The sequence below is a fragment of the Piliocolobus tephrosceles genome, chromosome 4 (genome assembly GCF_002776525.5).
Source record: "Piliocolobus tephrosceles isolate RC106 chromosome 4, ASM277652v3, whole genome shotgun sequence".
Lineage (NCBI taxonomy): Eukaryota > Metazoa > Chordata > Mammalia > Primates > Cercopithecidae > Piliocolobus > Piliocolobus tephrosceles.
This window is the reverse complement of record NC_045437.1, coordinates 141,222,313-141,241,876: the sequence shown is the minus strand read 5'-3', so window position 1 is coordinate 141,241,876 and position 19,564 is coordinate 141,222,313.

Genomic DNA, 19,564 nt, shown 5'->3' with positions numbered 1-19,564 from the left:
ATGTGCCGACCTCTTCAGGAGCGGCCCAGGACTGAGAATGAGGGGATGGGGCGAGTGGGTGGGGCCCTGCGCCTGTGCCTGGCTTCCAGAGTGACCCTTTTGTTGATGAGGACCAGAGCCTAGGAGACATCAGAGCTGGCCAGGGGTGGGGTGGGGGCTTCTGTCTGCTGAGTGAGTGATTGCCTTTACTTTGGGCAGCTGCTGTGTGCCAGGCCTCAGGCATTTGGCACCTGGACACCTTAATTTACAGAAAATAACAGTAACAATAATAGCTGTTGCTTAATATCCACTTACTGACTGCCAGGCCCTAAGCTAAATCCTTCATGAAATCCTCCAAATAACACTGGGTGAGGTTCTAGTTTTATTCTGAATTACAGATGGGGAAACTGAGGCTCAGAGTGGTTAGTCACTTGCCCACAGTCACAGAAGATTCACAGCAAGTTTTTCTGACTCCTGCGCACACTGCTCCCTGCGGTGGGGTAAGGAGAGGGGCGGCAGCCAGGGGTGGAGGGGGAATGACCAGTTGGTCAGCTGGTCATTGAACGCAGTGTGCGATGGCCTCAGCCTTGATCCACGGCCTCAAACAACCTGAACCCAGTAGGTTCGGGTGCTCACTAGACCCACGCCCAAGCCCAAGTCATCAAGGGGATCCGAGAGCTGCCGGGGGGTCGTGGGGCACCCAACAGCATTCCTGGTATGTGAACTAAAATATTGATACATTGAATCAAACTGACTATAATACAGGGAGGCCATGCTGGGACAGAGGAGGAGGCCAGAGCAGAAGGACGTGGAGAAGGAATGCAGCCAGAAGGGCAGAGGTCAGGCTCCACAGATGGACTGGCCTGAGTTTCAGCCCTGTCCCTTCACTGCTGTGTCATCTTGGGAATGTTAATTGACTTCTCTGAGCCTTAGTTTCTTCTGCAAAGTGAGGATAATAATAACTTGGCTCTCAGTGGATTGTTGTGAGGATCAAATGAGATAATGCATGTTAAAGTGCTTAGCACAGTGCCTGGCAAAAGTAAGTACCCCATTAATGGTAGCTGCAACCGTCATTCCTACAGTTAAAACGAGTTTTGAGTTGGCCCTTCAGGAATGCTTCTAGTATGTTCCTAGGGAGGAAGGGCATTACGAAGTGGGGACACGGCTAGAACCAGCAGAAGAATGCAAAGGTGCCTATTCTAGTGGATCCACCCTAGAGCGTTGGCAAGGCCAGGGGGACCCGAAGGATTGGGTCTAAGAACTTGCCCAAGTGAACCCAGTAAGATCAGGGAAGACGGGAAGAGGCTAGCCGGCGCCTTTGCTGGCTGCGGCCAGGAGGGTGCAGCCCCCTGGGGAGGTCCTGGCTCTCTTGCCATGCTGCCCTCCTCTCCCTCCCTGGTAGGAGTTCTTCTCCCAGGCCCATATTTGCACAAATGCCTGCCTCACTGCTCACTCCGGAGCCCCAGCCAAGAGGGGCTATTTTAGGATCCCTGGACGGGAACACTGTTGGTGGGAACAGCCCCAGCCAGCAAGCTCCCAGTTCTCAAAAAAAGGAAAGGCCTGGGTGAATGGGCAGCCCCTGGGGTGTGCAGAGGGGCTGCCACGTCGACAAGACCCTCTGCCGAGGCCAGGTGCCAGCATCTCCTCCCCACAGGGGGATGTGAAAGAAATGTGAGTTGGGGTAGGACTCCAAGAGGTGGTCTTGTTCACTGGTGACTGGGTTGCCGAGGCCTCTCTTCTGCACAGCATCCAGACTTGAAAACACCAAGTCTGTGTTTCTGGGTTGCAGACTGACTCCACACTGTGCCAAGTCTCTTGTTAGCACTCACCACCCTTAGGCCATCAGGGGTAGGGGATACCTCATCCAGCCCCTACCAGAACGGGAACACTAAGTGCCTTTGCTGGGAACCATCAATCCAGGAATATCATTTCTCTCTGAGGATGCACAGTCCATTTTTTAAAACTCTGGTTGTTGAAAATAATTATAATTATAAAAGCTTTCTTTTTTATTTTGCAGAAGCCCTCCTCCTGTGGGGAAAAGACTGCAGACTTGAGGCAATCGTGGTTGGACATTTGCCCTGCCCCTTATGTGGTCATGTCCACCCCCCTCACTTCAGTGGGCCTCTGTTTCCTCATGGGGTTGTTAAAATGCATTAATCATTAAAATTATTGTTTGCCTGGTACATAATGGTACTTAATATTTGGCAAGTTTGGGCTGATATTTTCTCGTTTGGTTTGGTTTTATATGTGCCTGAGTTTGTCGTATAGTGTTTTTGTGGGTGTATGTGCTATTTTTGCTTTTTGATTATGAAGAGCCAGTATAGATTAATATTTAAAGCACAGACTTTGAACCAGAGTGCCCTGAACCTCATCCCTGCCACGCAGCAGCTAAGTCACCTTGGCCAAGTGACCTAACCTCCCTGAGCCTGTGTCCTCGAAAGGGAGGTGGGGGGTTAACAAGATTATGTGTGGCAAGTGCCTGGCACAGGGAATGGCCCTGCTATTATTTTGTCATATACATTGTTCTTAGTTCTTCCCAATCAGGTGGCACAGAGCAATTCTAGTAAGCTCAATTCTAACACTTTCTAACTGCCAGAGAGTTCCAGAAATAAAATGGACTGCCCTGGAAAAGAGTGATCTATCAGCAGAGACCAGAAGACCAGCCAGGAGGTTCTGGAAGAGGAAGGAGTGGCCCAGGTGTGTGTTGCGGGGTGCAGGGGTTGTTGAGCTTTTTTTTTTTTTTTTTTTCTTTGAGATGGAGTCTCGCTCTGTAGCCCTGGCTGGAGTGCAGTGGCGTGCTCTCAGCTCACTGCAACTTCCGCCTCCCAGGTCCCTGTTAAGCAATTCTCCTGCCTTAGCCTCCCAAGTAGCTGGGATTATAGGCATGTGCCACCATGCCCAGCTAATTTTTGTATTTTTAGTAGAAATGGGATTTCACCATGTTGGCCAGGCTGGTCTTAAATTCCTGACCTTATGATCTGCCCGCCTCGGCCTCCCAAAGTGCTGGAATTACAGGCGTGAGCCACCGTACGTGGCCGGTTTTTGAGCTTTTAAAATTCCCTTCCAGCCTTGAGAGGTCCAGATCTGATGTCCAAGACCTCAGGCTCCCATGCGGGGCTGTCAGGCCTGCTGTAGCTCACCCAGACCTGGGACAAGAAGGAGTGCAAGAGAGCCTGTGGGGACATGGAATAAACAGCCTGTCTCCAGGGCAGACAGAGGCGCCAGGCCCCCTGCCCACTGGAGTGTCCTCCCCTCAGTCCCGGGGGATGTTTATCCTCTGCTCAGAGTTTACAGGACGTCTGGATTCACAAGATCCGGAATTCTGACTTTTCCCCCAAAGCTGTCAACCCCTCCTCTGGCTGGGTGGGTCTGAGTCTGTTTTGGGTGGAAGGCCCCAGCCCTGCCCTCAGCAGAAGCAGGAAACAGGTACAGAACAAGAAATGTCCTCTTCAGCCCCCGAGAGCCACTCCTGGCAGAGGAAAAGGCCACATCTGTGGGGGCGTGAGAAGAAAACAGTCAACGTCTCCCAGCGGCTGCGTAGGGAGAGGAGTTCTGGGGACTCATGGGCTGCAGGGGATCATGGGGCAGAAAGGACTTCTTTTGCAGGTTGGGTTCAAAGGCCTGCACCCCAAACATTAAGCTACACACCGATGGTACTTATCAAAGTCTGCCTTGCATATTGGCTTCTGTTACTGGGTCAGAGACCGCTGTTTTTATTGTGGTTGTTTTGGTGCATTGTGTGAGTGTGAATTTGTGGGTGGTGTCTTGTATGGGTGTGTTTTGTTATTGTTTTAAGAGCCATCGGGTAGGAGCTGCTTATAGACAGGATGAATGTCTTCCTCTCACATGCTGCTCTCTGCACCTGGCTCAGGGAGCTTGGGGCCAGCTTGCGATTAGGGCAGGATTAGCAGAAGAATGTCCTGAGAGCTACACACAACACAACACTTAGAGGACAGGCGGCAACTCTGAGACACATCACATCACCCTTGATGGCCATAGCCAAGGCCTCTATCCTCATCCTCCTGACCCCTAGAAAACTCACAGGCTTAAATCTCCCCCTGGCCTCCCTGCAGAAGCTCATCTCTGTGGCCTGAACTCTTAGGAGGCAATGTTGAGAAGCTGCTTCCGGTGGAGGTTTAAATATCTGGCCTAGGATGTTCTGTAAGTTTCTGTGAGCTGTGACCTTCAAGGAATTAGCCTATGGACAATGAAGACCTTTTGAGAGTTATTGAGGTGGGTTCATTCTAGTCATTGCACAAATATATATTGAACACCTACTATGTGCCAGGCACTGGGGATATAGTGGTGAACAACTAAAACGGTTCTTGTGTCACCAGGCTGGAGTGCATGGTGGTACAATCTTGGCTCACTGCAACCTCCGCCTCCCGGGTTCAAGCGATTCTCATGCCTCAGCCTCCTGAGTAGCTGAGGTTACAGGTGTGCACCACCATGCCTGGCTATTTTTGAATTTTTAGTACAGATAGTGTTTCACTATGTTGACCAGGCTGGTCTTGAACTCCTGACATCAAGTGATCTACCCCCCTCAGCATCCCAAAGTGCTGGAATTAGACATGAGCCACTGCGCCTGGCCTATTCCTGAACTTATGTTCTAATGCAGGATGGGGACTCTAACAATACTGATATTTTAGGACAAGCCTACAGCTCAGGAGCTCTTGCTGGGCCCCTCTCCTCTCAGTCCTGTGCACCTCCTGCATGCATGGGGAACTGCTGGATCTTCTGGGAAGCCCATGACCTCAGCCCTCGGGGCATGTGGAGGAAGGTACAATGTCTCCAGAATGTGAAACCTTGCCAAATTTCCACTGGAAGGTCAGTTCTCATAAATATTATGAGGAAAGAGGAAGAAATGGCTAGTGTGCAATCTGACCATTTCCAAAGTCTGGTTCCCAGGAAATAAGCCTCGGTAATTGCTCTAATGTGAGAAGGCAGCTTCAGGGTTTATGGCTGTGGGAGATGGAAGGCGTCCAGCCAAGGACCCATGCAGATGCTGATGACAATTGCATGATGGTAAGAGGGTTACCCCTGAAGCACTCTACAATTTGAAAAACACTTTTAACCCAGGCGCCATGGCTTATGCCTGTCATTTCAACAGTTTGAGAGGCCGAGGCAGTAGAATTGCTTGAGGTCAGGAGTTCAAGACCAGTTCTGGCAACATAGCGAGATCCTTGTCTCTACAAAAAATAATTTAAAAATTAGCCAGGCATGGTGGCATGCATCTGTAGTCCCAGCTACCCAGGAGGCTGAGAGGCGAGAGGATCACTTGATCCCCGTAGGTCAAGGCTGCAGTGAGCCGAGATCATACCACAGCACTCCAGCCTGGGTGACAAAGCATTACCCTGTCTCAAAACAAAAAAAAAAAAGGAAAGAAAAAGAACACTTGTATATCTATGACTTTATTTACTTCCTGGATCAACACGTGAATGTAAATATTTTACAGAAGAAGAAGCTGAGGCACAGGGAAAAGAAGTAACCTGTCTATAGCCATACAGTGAGGAGAAAAGGGACAGAGCTTGGGATGAAAGTTGAGCCCCTGAGGTCCCTTTAACCTCAGCTACCCTAACCTTTGCCCTAGCTTAGGGAAAGTGAATGAGCACTGGAACCAGCAGTGATTAGAGGTGGGTGCCTGTCATTAGGCAGCAGACACAGAGCACCAAAGGTTATCCAAGTTATTTCTACCATGGTCAGCTGTCCTTTATGGAGAAATCTACATTGGAGAGAAATGTGTCTGGTGAGAGGGCTCCATGCCAGAGGGATAAGTTTTCTGAGTCAGCTCTGGAGAGCTGGGTCAGGTCAAGCTGACCCTGATCTTTTTCTCCCCAGTAATGTGCTCTTAGAAAAACCTAGGATTGTTCGGCCCTTCAGTCTGGCCAACACATGGCTATGTTCATAAATTCTTGTCTTCCATATTGGGATTCCCTTGTATTTTATCCCATTATCTCAACCACAGAGCTAGCTCTGACCCTGGCATTCCAGAATCACCTACAAATCTTCTCATTTTTTAGTCAATTTCTTAGACTCTCAAGCTCAACAGGACCATCAGGATCATTGTACGGGCTTCTCAATGATACTATCGTATGTGCTCCCCAGCCTTTTATTAGTTGTTTTAAATGTCTGTCCCCCTGCTTCTGCCATCTGCTGACTACAAACTGGCTTTTTGCAAATATACAGAGCAAAACTGTTCCCTCTGCCCTAAGGCAAGCAGTATTAGTCAGTATAGGCCAAGTTGCACTGCAGTAACAAGCAATCCCCAAATCTAAGAGGCTCAGCCCAGCAAAAGTGTCCTTATCACCTATGCTACATAGCCTGTGCAGGTTCGCAGGGCATGCTGTGCTTATCAGAATTATGCAGGGACATGGCGGTGGATGCTTCATCACAACATGCTTCCGCAAGTGCCAAAATAGAGTCAGAGATCTGTAGACAACAGATCTGCAGAGGTCAAAAATCAGGCTCTGGAGTCTCTGCTCCAGCCACATATTTCCTTTGAGCAAATTCATCTCCTTAACTGTCAGTTTCTCATCTGTTAAATGAGGACAATGAGAAAGTATTGACTTCACAGGTTTGCTGTGAGGCTGAGAGGATGGGTGTAAGCCCATAACATAAAGTCTGGTTCATAGGAAGAACTCAATAAATGTCAGCTGATAGGAAGTTGGCAGAATATTCTGTTCACTTAATTGTGGCTACCATCTCTAGAGAGAACAACCCTGGTTCTTTCCACTGTTCCTTGCTTTAACCAGTTTAATTTCTTTGAGGAGTTAAGGAATTGTCTCTTCCTAATTGTCATTTTCGTATTATTTTTGATGCATTTTATCCCATCAGACAAAGCTGAGGCAGAAAAAAGTCTATGTGTCTTGCTAACCCCAAACTAGATTTATCCCGTTCAACTTTCATTACCAAGTCTTTTTGAGAAGTCCCAAGAAGGAAGATCAAATTTGGAAAAGAATCTTTGCTTGATATAAAACTCAATGGCAGATAGACAGAGAAATCAAACTGGAACGTCAGAATTGGAGGGGACTTTTAGAACGAGACCCATCCTCTCCTCTCTTTTACAGATGGGAAAACAGAAGTCCAGAGAGGAAAATAGACCGATACAGTGTCACACAGCAACTCAGTGTCAGAGTTGGGACCAGAATCTACTTCCTTTAATCCCAGCCATGGGGCTTTCCATGTACTACATAAGAGGACAACATTCTTCAGCACTGGGACTGGGTGGGGAGGGAATCTCCTGGAATTATAGCTTGTCCTCATTTCACAGAGTTGTACTCCAGCAGAGCTGTAAAGTTAAGAGTCCTATAAACATTACCTTATTAAGGCTTCTTGGAAACCCAAGGTCACAACTCCTCTGGATCATGGGACATGAGCTGAGCATCCAGCGAACAAACAGATGGTAATGTTACATTTTTCACTTCGTTAATGCAACCTGGCTTCTAATTATAGGATTTGTTTAACAGTTCTCGGTGGTTTATGAAGGCTTGGAGTCAGCCTGCAGTCCTGAGGGTGGCTGAGGAGTATCAGACCAGGAGACGCATGCAGGGGTTGGGGCCTCAAGGTAGGGAGAGAGACGAGGACAAACAGAGTCAACTTCAGCCAAGGCCTGGAAGAGGATATTTAAGTAATTTTCCCTAATCTAACCGAGCTGCTCCCAGTTGGAAATCATTTCTAATAACGTCTCTGGTGCCACAACCCTTTCATACATGGGTGGTGAATATGCATTTGTTCTACGGGAAGTAGGTGAAATAATGATCATATTACTCTAGTCATCCATGTCAAATTGAATTCCCCTGCAATGGTGGTGACCAATGCAGTGACCCCCTCCCTGTCCCTGGGGAAAGATGGCTCAGGGGCCTGGCTCCATCTCTTCGTCTGTCACTATAGTTAAGTTCATGATCTATGGAGGCAACAGGTGGGGACTGGTCCGGGGCAGAATGGGATCATTATGAAGATGAAAGGCTCCCAGCCTCATGCCGCCAATCTGGGATACAAGGGTCTTGTGAAGACTCTCCCACGCCCAGATGCTTAAGGTCCAGCCCAGCTACCACATAGTCACATCCCTCTCCTCATTCAGGGCTCTGTTGCAAGCTCAGCCTGGGCCCCCACTGCTTAAGGAAACCCCCCCCCAAAACCTTTGTTATGTCCCAAGTTTTCCAAATCTCACAGAACCTCCATTCCTGAGTTAATACACACACACACACACACACGCATGCACAGAAATCCACAAGGCCCTCTAAGTCCCTTCGCCAACCCAGCTCCGTAAACGCTTAAAGCTAGGTAAGTGATTTCCAAAGTAGGATGTCATTTGAGGCTTAGGAAGACTGTCAGGTCTTCTATTTTTACCTCTGTCTTTTCTCATTTCTATTTTTTATTTGTGTTAAAGGAACGTATTAGTATAATAGCACCTTATAGAATTTATAAATAAAGATTTATTTTTAAAAATAGCATTAAATTAAAAAATGTTTTAAAACTGTTATTTATTGTTAGGGGTTTATGATAAAAAAGGATTGGGACCCCTGGATCAGGATTTTGTGTTTTTTGGGGGGAGTTTTTTCTTTGTGCTTTTTTGTTTTGTTTTGTTTTGTTTTTCTGAGAGTCTGATTCTGTTGCTCAGGTTGGAGTACAATGATGCTATCTCAGCTCACTGCAACCTCCACCTCCCGAGTTCAAGTGATTCTCCCACCTCAGCCTCCTGAGTAGCTGGGATTACAGGCACCTGCCATCATCCCCGGCTAGTTTTTGTATTTTTGTAGAGATGGGATTTCACCATATTGGCCAGACTGGTCTTGAACTCCTGGCCTCAGGTGATCTGCCCATCTTGGCCTCCCAGACTGCTGGGATTACAGGACAGGAGTGAGCCACTGCTCCCAGCGTTGGACCAGGATTTTGAATTCAAAGCCTCTTAACTCTAGGTGGGATGGTCCCAGCCTGTCGGGACTGGGAAGAGCAGGGAGAAAGACACCCAGGCTTAGAGGCACGGAGAACCTCGGCCACGGGGGTGTCACCAAGTGACTGTCTGCCCCAGGCACAAAGTCTCTTTCCTTTAACACCAAGATAAAATGGCTTCAGCTCCCAACCCACACCATCAGAGAGTGCAGGGAATTCTTCCCAATTTTAGAGTTTTAGGGGGCTTAAGTTTCTCCTAAATTAGTCCTTGGCACAGCCTGCTGTTTCACAGTGCTGGCTCCTGATTGGGGCTCCTGTCTCCGAGGCTACTACCCATTCCGCCACCCACAGGGCCCCCTAAGCACTTCTCTTTCATCTCCCAAGTGTCATTCCTGGGAATGCAATGCTGTAAGCATGGCAGGCCCATCACTGAGCTGTCAGTGGAGAAGGGCGACTGACCGGTGTGCAGTGGAGGAGGGCGACTGACCGGTGTGCAGTGGAGGAGGGTGACTGACCCGTGTGCAGTGGAGGAGGGTGACTGGCCGGTGTGCAGTGGACAAGGATGACTGACCGGTGTGCAGTGAAGGAGAGGGACTGACCGGTGTGCACGACTTCACCATTGACTATAAGTTCTGCAAGCCTAAAGGTCACTGTCATGACCCCGGGAACTTCTCATTGGCCTTGTCTCACATTAGTCCTCAGCCTCCTATAGTTCCCAGGCCTCCTCCTTCAAAGGATGTCCTCCTTTCTCCCCATGCCCTGCCCTCTTTCCCAGCTTCTCATCCCCTTGCTCTCTCTCCCAGGCTGCCTGGAGAAACTCAAAATTTCTGTGACACAGGCCTCTTGTACATTGCAGGTGGGAGTACACAATGGTTACAACCTCCATGAGGGAGGTGGGTAACAGGGGATAGAGCGATATCTATGAGAATCACAAATGCACAAGGACTTTGATCCAACAGTCGCTCTTCTATGCCTTTGTCCAACAGAGGCAGCCCCATGTGGAAATGACACAAAGACCAGGACAGGCTTTGCAGCGTTGTTTGTAATCGCAAAGGACTTTTACATCTATCTTTTCTAATTTCTATCTTTTATTTGTGTTAAAGGAATCTATTAGCACAATAGCATCCTCAAAGCGCTCATCCTTATAGGAAGCGTTGCATGACTTATGGCACATCCATGCTGTGGAACCCTATCCAACCACTCAGAGAATGAGGCAGCCCTCAGTAGAATGATACACTCCAATAGCCAATAGCTGTTATTAAGCAAATGAATAAGGTGCATAAGAATGTGAATGGTATACCCCAATCTGTACCCCAAAAATGCAGGGACTGTACATACGTACACTTGTAAGTGTATGTGCTTGTATTTGCATAGACTCTCTGGAAGTCTATATAAAAAGTTGAGTGATTTTCTCTGGGGAGGGGAATTGGGTTGATAAGGGGGTGGGGTTAGGAGGGAAGTTACTCTTCACAGAGCACTTTTTGTACCTCTGTGATGGTGACAATGTATAGATATTATCTATTCAAACAATAAATACTATTTTTAAATGAAAACATAAATTGCTGTTAGCATATGCTGTGGATCACTTCATTCTCTCTCTTTCTCTCCCTCTGGAGGCCGGGCCCAAGAGGCCTTACCTTTGAGTCAATAAGGTCACCTAGAAGTGAGTCATGTCTTACCCCTCTAAGGCTGAAACAGCCACAGTCTCTGCATCTGTATACGTGTGTGTGTGCGTGTGTGTCTGTGTGTATGAGGGAGAGATTGTTTTCCCCTTTCCTTCCTCAGCAGCAAGTTACCTAACCCCTTTATTGTACAAATAGAAAAACTGAGGTCCAATTATCCACCCAATGTCACCCAGTAAGTCATCCTCTGAGTGGCTCTGAATCGGCCTCTGGGCTTTGACTTACGCTGTTCCCTTTGCTTCAGTGTCCTTTTTGCCATTTTTACTCTTCAGGTCTCAGTGCACGGCTTCCCCCCAGATTCCACAGTAGGAAATGAGCTTTCGGTGTGCCCTATGCATCCCTGTGGCTCCGTCCAAGTTAGCAATTGGCTCTTTACCAACCTGCCTTCCCCAACAGAGGGTGGACGTTCCCTGAAAGCAAGGACTTGGTCTTTGTATGTGGAGCCCCAGGCCTAGTTCAGTGTGAAGCCTAGAACTTCAGTGTTTAAGACCTGAATAAATAAATGAATAAATGCATGAGTGCATTAATTCCTCCATCTTCCGAAACCCTCTTGTTTCACTGAGCCCTCTCATATCACTTAACACTGTCTTCCTTATAATGTAATTATTTCTGGGCATATCTGCAGTGGACACCTTCTTCCTACCTACCTCCCTCGCTTCCTCTCTTCCTCCCTTCCTTCCTTCTTTCCTTCCTTCCTCCAGAATGTATTCTTAGGCAGACAGAGATTCTGAGAACATTATTTGAGCCCCTGGATCCAGCCATACCTAAAGTTGAACTACCCATGGACTTTTCAGTCACATGAGCCAATGAATTCCCTTTTGCTTTGACGCCACTAAGACTTGAGTTTCCATTCTTCTCTGAAAAAGAGTGTTGAGGAATGTAGTGAATTGGGAACTGATCATAATCCTACAAGACACAATGCCAAACTCAATAACTCTGAATGTCGGAATCCTGAAAAATCAAAATCCTGAAAATAGAATTCTGAAAAAATTATTTAAAAATGCGTTAAAAGATATTTATTTATAGATTTAAAGGGAGTTTAATTGAGAAACATATCCAAACATGTCAGGACACTTTGCAGACCACTTTACACAGTAAGATAGGCAATAAAGACATACACATTTTTGCAAGACAAACACTCAGGTACACTAACGACAGTCGCGCGAGTCTCACAGTCATGCGCAGATGAACTGTGTTCATGAAGAAATAGGTCAAAAAGAGAAATGTACAAATGCATATCACTATGGTTGTTAATTGTGTGCGCCCAACTTTCTAACTGTGGCCATCTGAAATACCATGACAAACAATCTAAGTCTTTTGATGAGATCAATAAAAAACTGCAATGGGTCACCACTGCATATACAGTCACCCAAAGAACTGAGATCTTGAGAAATTTTATCTTTCACAAATGCACATGTACAAAAAGGACTTCTCTTCATTTATTGAGGAAGTTTCAATGCCTCTACATACAAGCATTACGCTTACAAAGTCCACCTTGTGATAATGCACTTTTGTGGAGTTCGATTTGCAAAAACGCATGAAACTAATTAGGACTCTCTAAAAGTCTTTACAGAATTCCAGTATTGGAAATGATGTGAAGATGACATGAAAACTGTATTACAGGGATAGATTGTGGACAATTACACAGAGATAGTCCATAAGAGCTGGCCAACTTTCACAATCATTCACTATATTTTGAAGTCTTGCATGAAGATGAAAAGCTGTTTTGTTCTTTCTTATAGCGTATGGCTCTGCTTGGAGAATACGTCACACTCATTTTCTACGTGGCACGGCTCTTTCTGAAACTCCTCTGTGATTCTATATGCATAGCCATGAGCCTTCCCTATTAAATGTTCCCATCTTTTTTTTTAACTTTTATTTTAGGTTTAGGGGTACAGGTGCAAGTTTGTTATATAGGTAAATTTAGCGTCACAGGGATTTTGTGTACAGATTATTTCATCACCCAAGTAAAAGCATAATACCTGATAGATACATTTTTTATCCTCTCCCTCCTCCTACCCTCCACCCTCAGGCAGGCTCCAGTGTTTATTGTTCCCTTCTTTGTGTCCATGTGTTCTCAGTGTTTAGCTCCCACTTATAAGTGAGAACATGTGGTATTTGATTTTCTATTCCTGCATTAGTTCACTTAAGATAATGACCTCCAGCTCCATCCATGTCGCTGCAAAGGACATGATCTCTTTTTTTTTAATGGCTGCATAGTATTCCATGGTGTATATGGGCTACATTTCCTTTATCCAGTCTGCCATTGATGGGCATTTAGGTTGATACCATGTCTTTGCTACTGTGAGTAGTGTTGCAATGACACTGCAATGATGCATGTGTCTTCATGGTAGAACTATTTATATTCCAGATTTTCCCATCTTCTGTACCATGTTTTCATGGTGTTTTTGGCTCACAGAAATTCATTCCACACCCACTCATATACAGACTACAGATGTGGTGGAAATAATGCTGGTGATTGAACACCACCACCGTTATATAAGTGTCTTCTTATCTGACTGTGCACATAATTACTTTTGAATCAGTCAGTGATTTCACTGGCTTCTTCAGGCAAATGTGACTTTAATTCATTAAACGCTCCTTAAATGTTATCAACTGGAAGGAATGCCAATGCAGTCAAATGACGCATTTTTATTTTTTAATTATTTTTTATTTTTATTCTTTTGAGAAGGAGTCTCGCTCTGTTGCCCAGGCTGGAGTGCAATGGTGCAATCTCGGCTCACTGCAACATCTACTTCCCAGGTTGAAGCAATTCTCGTACCTCAGCCTCCTGAGTACCTGGGACTACAGGTACATGCTACCATACCCAGCTAATTTTTGTATTTTTATTACAGATAGGGTTTCACAATGTTGGCCAGGCTGGTCTTGAACTCCTGGCCTCAAGTGATCCATCTGCCTCAGCTTCCCAAAGCGCTGGCATTACAAGTACTGGGATTACTGGGCCACCACACCCGGCCCGCAGTTTTAAACTGAAGTTGTCGTTGTTGCCGTATCTTGTGGCCAATCCACTTATCTGAATTTTCTGCCAAATGCAGTGGGCTGAATGAAAAACATAAACTGTATTGCTAATACCTTGAAATTCACTTTTAGAAGCTTGATCACACCTAATTCCAAATCTGTCAGTATGGTTTAAGGATTCAGTTGAAACCCATTTTCTTTTGCAAAGTTCACTAAATCTTCAAATCAGCATTGATAAAGTCCTTCACATTTTCTAGTCATTAATATACACATAAGCAGATACATTCCAGAAATTTCAGATCTAACAGAGACATGAATTGTATATAGCTGATCTTTAAAAAAAAAAAAAAAAAAAAAGCAAACAAACAAACAAACAAAAAAGGACATTTTGAAAGTGCCATTCATTGGCCAAAGTGAAGCATGTGCTGGTTTTTCTGCTAGATTTAGAGTTAATATAAGAAGTCTATCTTCTTTGACAGTCAAACCCCTTATTGAGAATAGTTTGGCTGGGTGCAGTGGCTCTGTCATTTCAGCACTTTAGGAGGCTGAGGCAGGTGGAACGCTTGAGTCCAGGAATTTGAGACCAGCCTGGACAACATGGAAAAAATCCCATCTCTACAAAAAATAAAAAAAAAGTAGCCAGGCTCAGTGGTGTATGCTTGTAGTTCCAGAAGGCAGAGGTGGGAGGATCACCTGAGCCTGGAAAATTGAGGCTGCAGTGAGCCATGATCGCACCATTACACTCCAGCCTGGGAGACAGAGTGAAACTCTGACTCAAAAAAATAAAAATAAAAAAAAGAATAGTTCACCATGTAATGTGTTTTGTAATATTGGAGGAAAAACACCTCGATATCAGCAAGTGCCTTTGGTTCAGAAGGTCGCTGAACTGGTCGAACTCTTCTCATTCTCTGACGAAGGGCGTTTTTTTAAGGCAAGCATGGCGCTATATGGGAAGGGGAGAAATTGTACACAATTGAATAATTTGGCAGCAGAGTGTTCTTGTATTTTTCGCCTGTGTCTTCACTTCTTTGATATTTGAAATACTCACCGCACTTGTACTTGGAGAGTGGTTGTGATCTACACATTGTGCAAGTGTATGTTGTCCATTTGAGTGGTTATTGCTCGGCCATTGCAATTAAGTGATATTCTGGCTTTTGCAGCACCAATAATAACTCATTTTTAATCTTTTTCTTTTTTTTTTTTTTTGAGATGGAATTTTGCTCTTTCACCCAGGCTGGAGTACAGTGGTGCGATCTCTGCTCACTGCAATCTCCACTCCTTGGGTTCAAGCGATTCTCCTGCCTCAGCCTCCGGAGTAGCTGGGATTATAGGTGCCCGCCACCAGGACTGGCTAATTTTTGTATTTTTAGTAGAGATAGGGTTTCGCCATGTTGGCCAGGCTGGTCTCAAACTTCTGACCTCAGGTAGTCCGCCCGCCTTGGCCTCCCAAAGTGCTAGGATTACAGGCATGAGCCACCGTGGCTGGCCCATTTTTAAACTTGTATTTTTTACCTTAAGTGGCCTTATACACTTCACTATCACAGCCTTTTTGTGAGGGAACAATTTCACAGATCTCTTCCATTGTGTTGCAAGAAACACAATAAAAAGAAATGCTCTTCTGTTTCCCTAGTACCAAATCTGTATTAGTCAGGGTTCTCTAGAGAGATAGAACCCATTGGATGTGCATGTAGATATATGAGAGATATATTAGGGTGATCGACTCACATGATTACAGTGGCTGAAAAGTCTCGCAACAGGCCATCTATAAGCTGGAGACCCTGGGAGGCTGGTAGCATGACTCAGACGGAAAGCCCCAGGACCCAGGGGCCACTGGTATAAGTCTTAGAGTCCAAAGGCTGGCAAGCCTGGAGTTCTGATGCTCAAGGCAGCAGAAATGTCTGTCGTAGCTCTCAGAGAGAGACCAATTGCCTTCTGTATTTGTTTTCTCCTGGCCCCCTGCCTATTAGATGATGCCCACCAACACTGAGGGCAGATCTTCCCCACCTATTTCATTCAGACCCACACACAGATCTCCTCTAGAAACATCTTCACACACACCCAAAATATTGCTGTATTAGGTTTCTAGATAGCCCTTCATCCAGTCAAGTCGATATCTAAAATTAAGTCCATAAGTCCACCCCTTGTCAAGTCGGCACCAAGACACACCTGCAGAAACCATACCTAATTTCCAAATAAAGACAACAACAAGGTAAAAGCTCTGCCTAACATGATGAAACCATCCCGTGATTGTGATTTTAGGGACTTTAGATATTAGGGATTTAGACTTTAGGGATTTTAATCTTTTAGGACTTTAACATTCAGGATTATCATGTTTGAGATATCATGTATCTTTCAAGATGATGATCCAAACTCCAGTGAACTAACACTTCCCCTTAACTGTATTGGAAGGGGTCTGATTTCCCTTCCTAGCCACCTGGTTGCTGAGCACAGCACTTTGTACACAATAAACACTCATACGTTTTTGAGAAAAGAGAGCAGCAGACACAGACACAGCCCTTCCAGAGCTAGTGATGGAGGAGGGCAGACCCAAGCAGAACAATTCTTTACTGTATTAGTCCGTTTTCTCCCTGCTGATAAAGACATACCCGAGACTGGGCAATTTACAAAACAAAGAGGTTATTGGGGCTGGGCCCAGTGGCTCATGCCTGTAATCCCAGTACTTTGGGAGCTTGAGGTGGGCAGATCATCTGAGGTCAGGAGTTCGAGACCAGCCTGGCCAACATGGAGAAACCCCATCTCTACTAAAAATACAAAACTTAGCCGGGCATGGTAGCAGGCACCTGTAATCCCAGCTACTCAGGAGGCTGAGGCAGGAGAATCACTTGAACCTGGGAGGCAGACTTTGCAGCCAAGATGTCGCCACTGTATTCCGGCCTGGGTGACAGAGCGAGACTCTATCTCAAAAAAAAAAAAAAAAAGAAGAAGAAGAAGAAGAAGTAGTTATTGGACTCACAGTTCCACGTGGCTGGAGAGGCCTCACAATCATGGCAGAAGGTGAAAGGCATTTCTTACATGGCAGCAAGAGAGAAGAGTGCTTGTGCAGGGAAACTCCCCTTTTTAAAACTATCAGATCTCGTGAGACTCATTCGCTATCATGAGAATAGCATGGGAAAGACCTGGCCCCATGATTCAATTATCTCCCACCGGGTCCTTCCCACAACACGTGGGAACTATGGGAGCTACAAGACAAGATTTGAGTGGGGACAGAGAGAAATCATATCACTCCCTTAACATTCTCCAGGGCCCTTCCCGGGTGCTGTCAGGTGGGCAGAGAGTAGCAACCCTGTTCACAGCTGGAGCATCAGGAATCTTAGCCACACAGCAAGTTAGTGGCACAACTGGGCCAAAGGCTTGGCCTCCTGATTCAGTTCCTTTCTAAATCCTTTACCTATCATCCAAGAAGAATGCTGGGTTTGGACTGCACATGCACACAATTGCACACAATACTCTGGACATAAACAAGAAAAATGGTAGTGGTGGGAAGTTGGTTATGGTTGGGAGAAGACAATTATCTTTTTTTTTTTTATCTCAGTAAGAAATAACAAAGAAACAAATTTGAGTGGGTGGGACAGCCTTGTGGGACAAATTTGCGAAGTTAGTTCCCAGCATGGGGCACAAGGTTCCTGAGTGTGTTGACTGTGAGCACTACCATGTTTGTTGAGTGAATTGTGGATGGTGGGGTTTTGTGTTAGGTGGATTTGATTAGCTGTGGCTGTCACCCTATGAGTTAATAATAGGGTCGGGGCTCCTCCAGTCCTCACCTCCTGGTTTCTGAGGGCAGTGCTGTTTCTAATACCCCAGGGGCATGTGCTCAGTGGCAGGAATTTTTGCCAGCTGCAAAATGACCAGGGCAGGGTGGCAGACAGAGGATGTTGGATTTAGGTGAGGGATTTGGTGGATTGGTGCTGCATTCATTCCAACCTTCATTACTGCAGAGCCTTGTAAGCTAAAAGCTACATTTCCCAGACTTCCTAGGGTTCTGGAGGGAGGTTACCTTCCTGTTTCTTCACAGTGGCTACTGGCAAGCACCCCATATGAGTTTGGCCACATCAGTGGTCCCTTACCCATGTTAAGGGTTGAACTATGTCCCCCATCCCCAAATTTCTATGTTTAAGTCCCAATCCCCAACACCTCAGTACTTGACCTTATTTGGAAATGGGGTTGCCGCAGATCTAATTAGTTAATATGAGCTCAGACTGGAGTAGGGTGGGCTCTTAATCCAATATGACTTATAAAAAGAGGACTTTTGGAAACAGCACACACAGGGAAAACACCACATGAAGATGAAGGCAGAGATCAGAGTGATACATCTACAAGCCAAGAAATACCAAAGATAGCCAGCAAGTCACTAGAATCTAGGAGGCTTGAAACAGATTCTCTCTCACAGCCTTAGGAGGAGCCAGTTCCGCTGACACTTATCTCAGACTTCTAGCCTCCAGAACTGTGAGATAAATTCCCATCGTTTAAACCACCCTGTCTGGAGTACTTGGTTACAGCAGCCCTGCCTGACTGATACCATCGGTCGCTGACTTTGTGGGTGTGGCAGAGGCAGAAGTGGCCTCCTAACCCTGGACACAGCTGCAGCGGTGTGTTCTTCACATAACAGTGGAGCTCCCCCTCCAGAGCCCACTGTAGTCAGAGTTATCCAGATAAACAGAGCCAACAGGATATACAGACACATAGAAGAGGAGAGTTATCTCGGAAACTGGCTCACATGATTACAAAGGCCGGCAAGTCCCACGTTTTGCCATTTGCAACCTGGAGGACCAGGAAAGCTGCTGGTATGACTCAGTCCAGGTTCAAAGGCCTGGAGCCAGGGGTGCCACTGGTATAAGTCCCAGCGTCCCATGGAGTGAGAACCAGGAGCTCTGATGTCTGGAGATAGAAGAAGATGGATGTTCCAGCTCAAGAAGAGAGAATTCACCCTTCCTCCACCTTTTTGTTCTAGTCAGGCTCTCGACGGACTAGATGTTGCCCCTCTGCATTGGCAAAAAGCGATCTGCATTGAAAAGCCAATCTTTTCCAGAAACACCCCAACAGACACATCCAGGAGCAATGCCCTACCAGCTATCTGGGCATCCCATAGCCCAATCAAACTGATACATAAAATTAACCATCACATCACTTCTGATGGCAGCAGAGGTAGCAACAGCCCCGACAGAATAATCATGTGGTTTTCAAAGTCATTTCCAAGGGTCGTTTCGAGGGCCTGCTTCTCTAATTTTCCTAATTGCGTAAGCTTTCAATTCCCTGTAGTAAATCCCTTTCTGCTCAAATGAGCAGGAATAGTTGCTTTCCTACACATGGACCCTGACTGGTAAGACTTAATTAGACAATGGATACTGAATTAAATTTTCAATTTTACACAGTTGCCATACATAAATTCTAAAACAAAGTAAGCTATCAAGGTCTTGTTGCATGCCTTTTTAAAAGTGATAATTGGACTGGGTGTGGTGGCTCATGCCTGTAATCCCAGCACTTTGGGAGGCTGAGGCGGGTGGATCACCTAAGGTCAGGAGTTCGAGACCAGCTGGCCAACAGGGTGAAACCCCATCGCTACTAACAATACAAAATGAGCCGGGTATGGTGGCATGTCTCTACTAACAATATAAAATTAGCCAGGTGTGGTAGCATGTGCCTGTAATTCCAGCAACTTAGGGGGCTGAGGGAGACTGAGGGAGGAGAATTGCTCGAACCCAGGAGGCAGAAGTTTCAGTGAGCCGAGATTGCACCACTGCACTCCAGCCTGGGTGACAGAACAAGAAACCTTCTCAAATAAATAAATAAATGTGATAATTGTCTTTTCTTCTAATCGCTAAAAACAAGAAATGCTCAATGAAAATCAAGACAAAAATCAAATACAGAAAACTATACTGAAGTAAGCCCAAATCACCCCAGATTCCCACCACGCGGAGATAACTTCTGTTCCTATTTCACTGAACATTCTTTCACACATCGCACAGTGCATTCTACATGCACAGTCACATGTGTTCCCCTGCACAGTTCAGGGT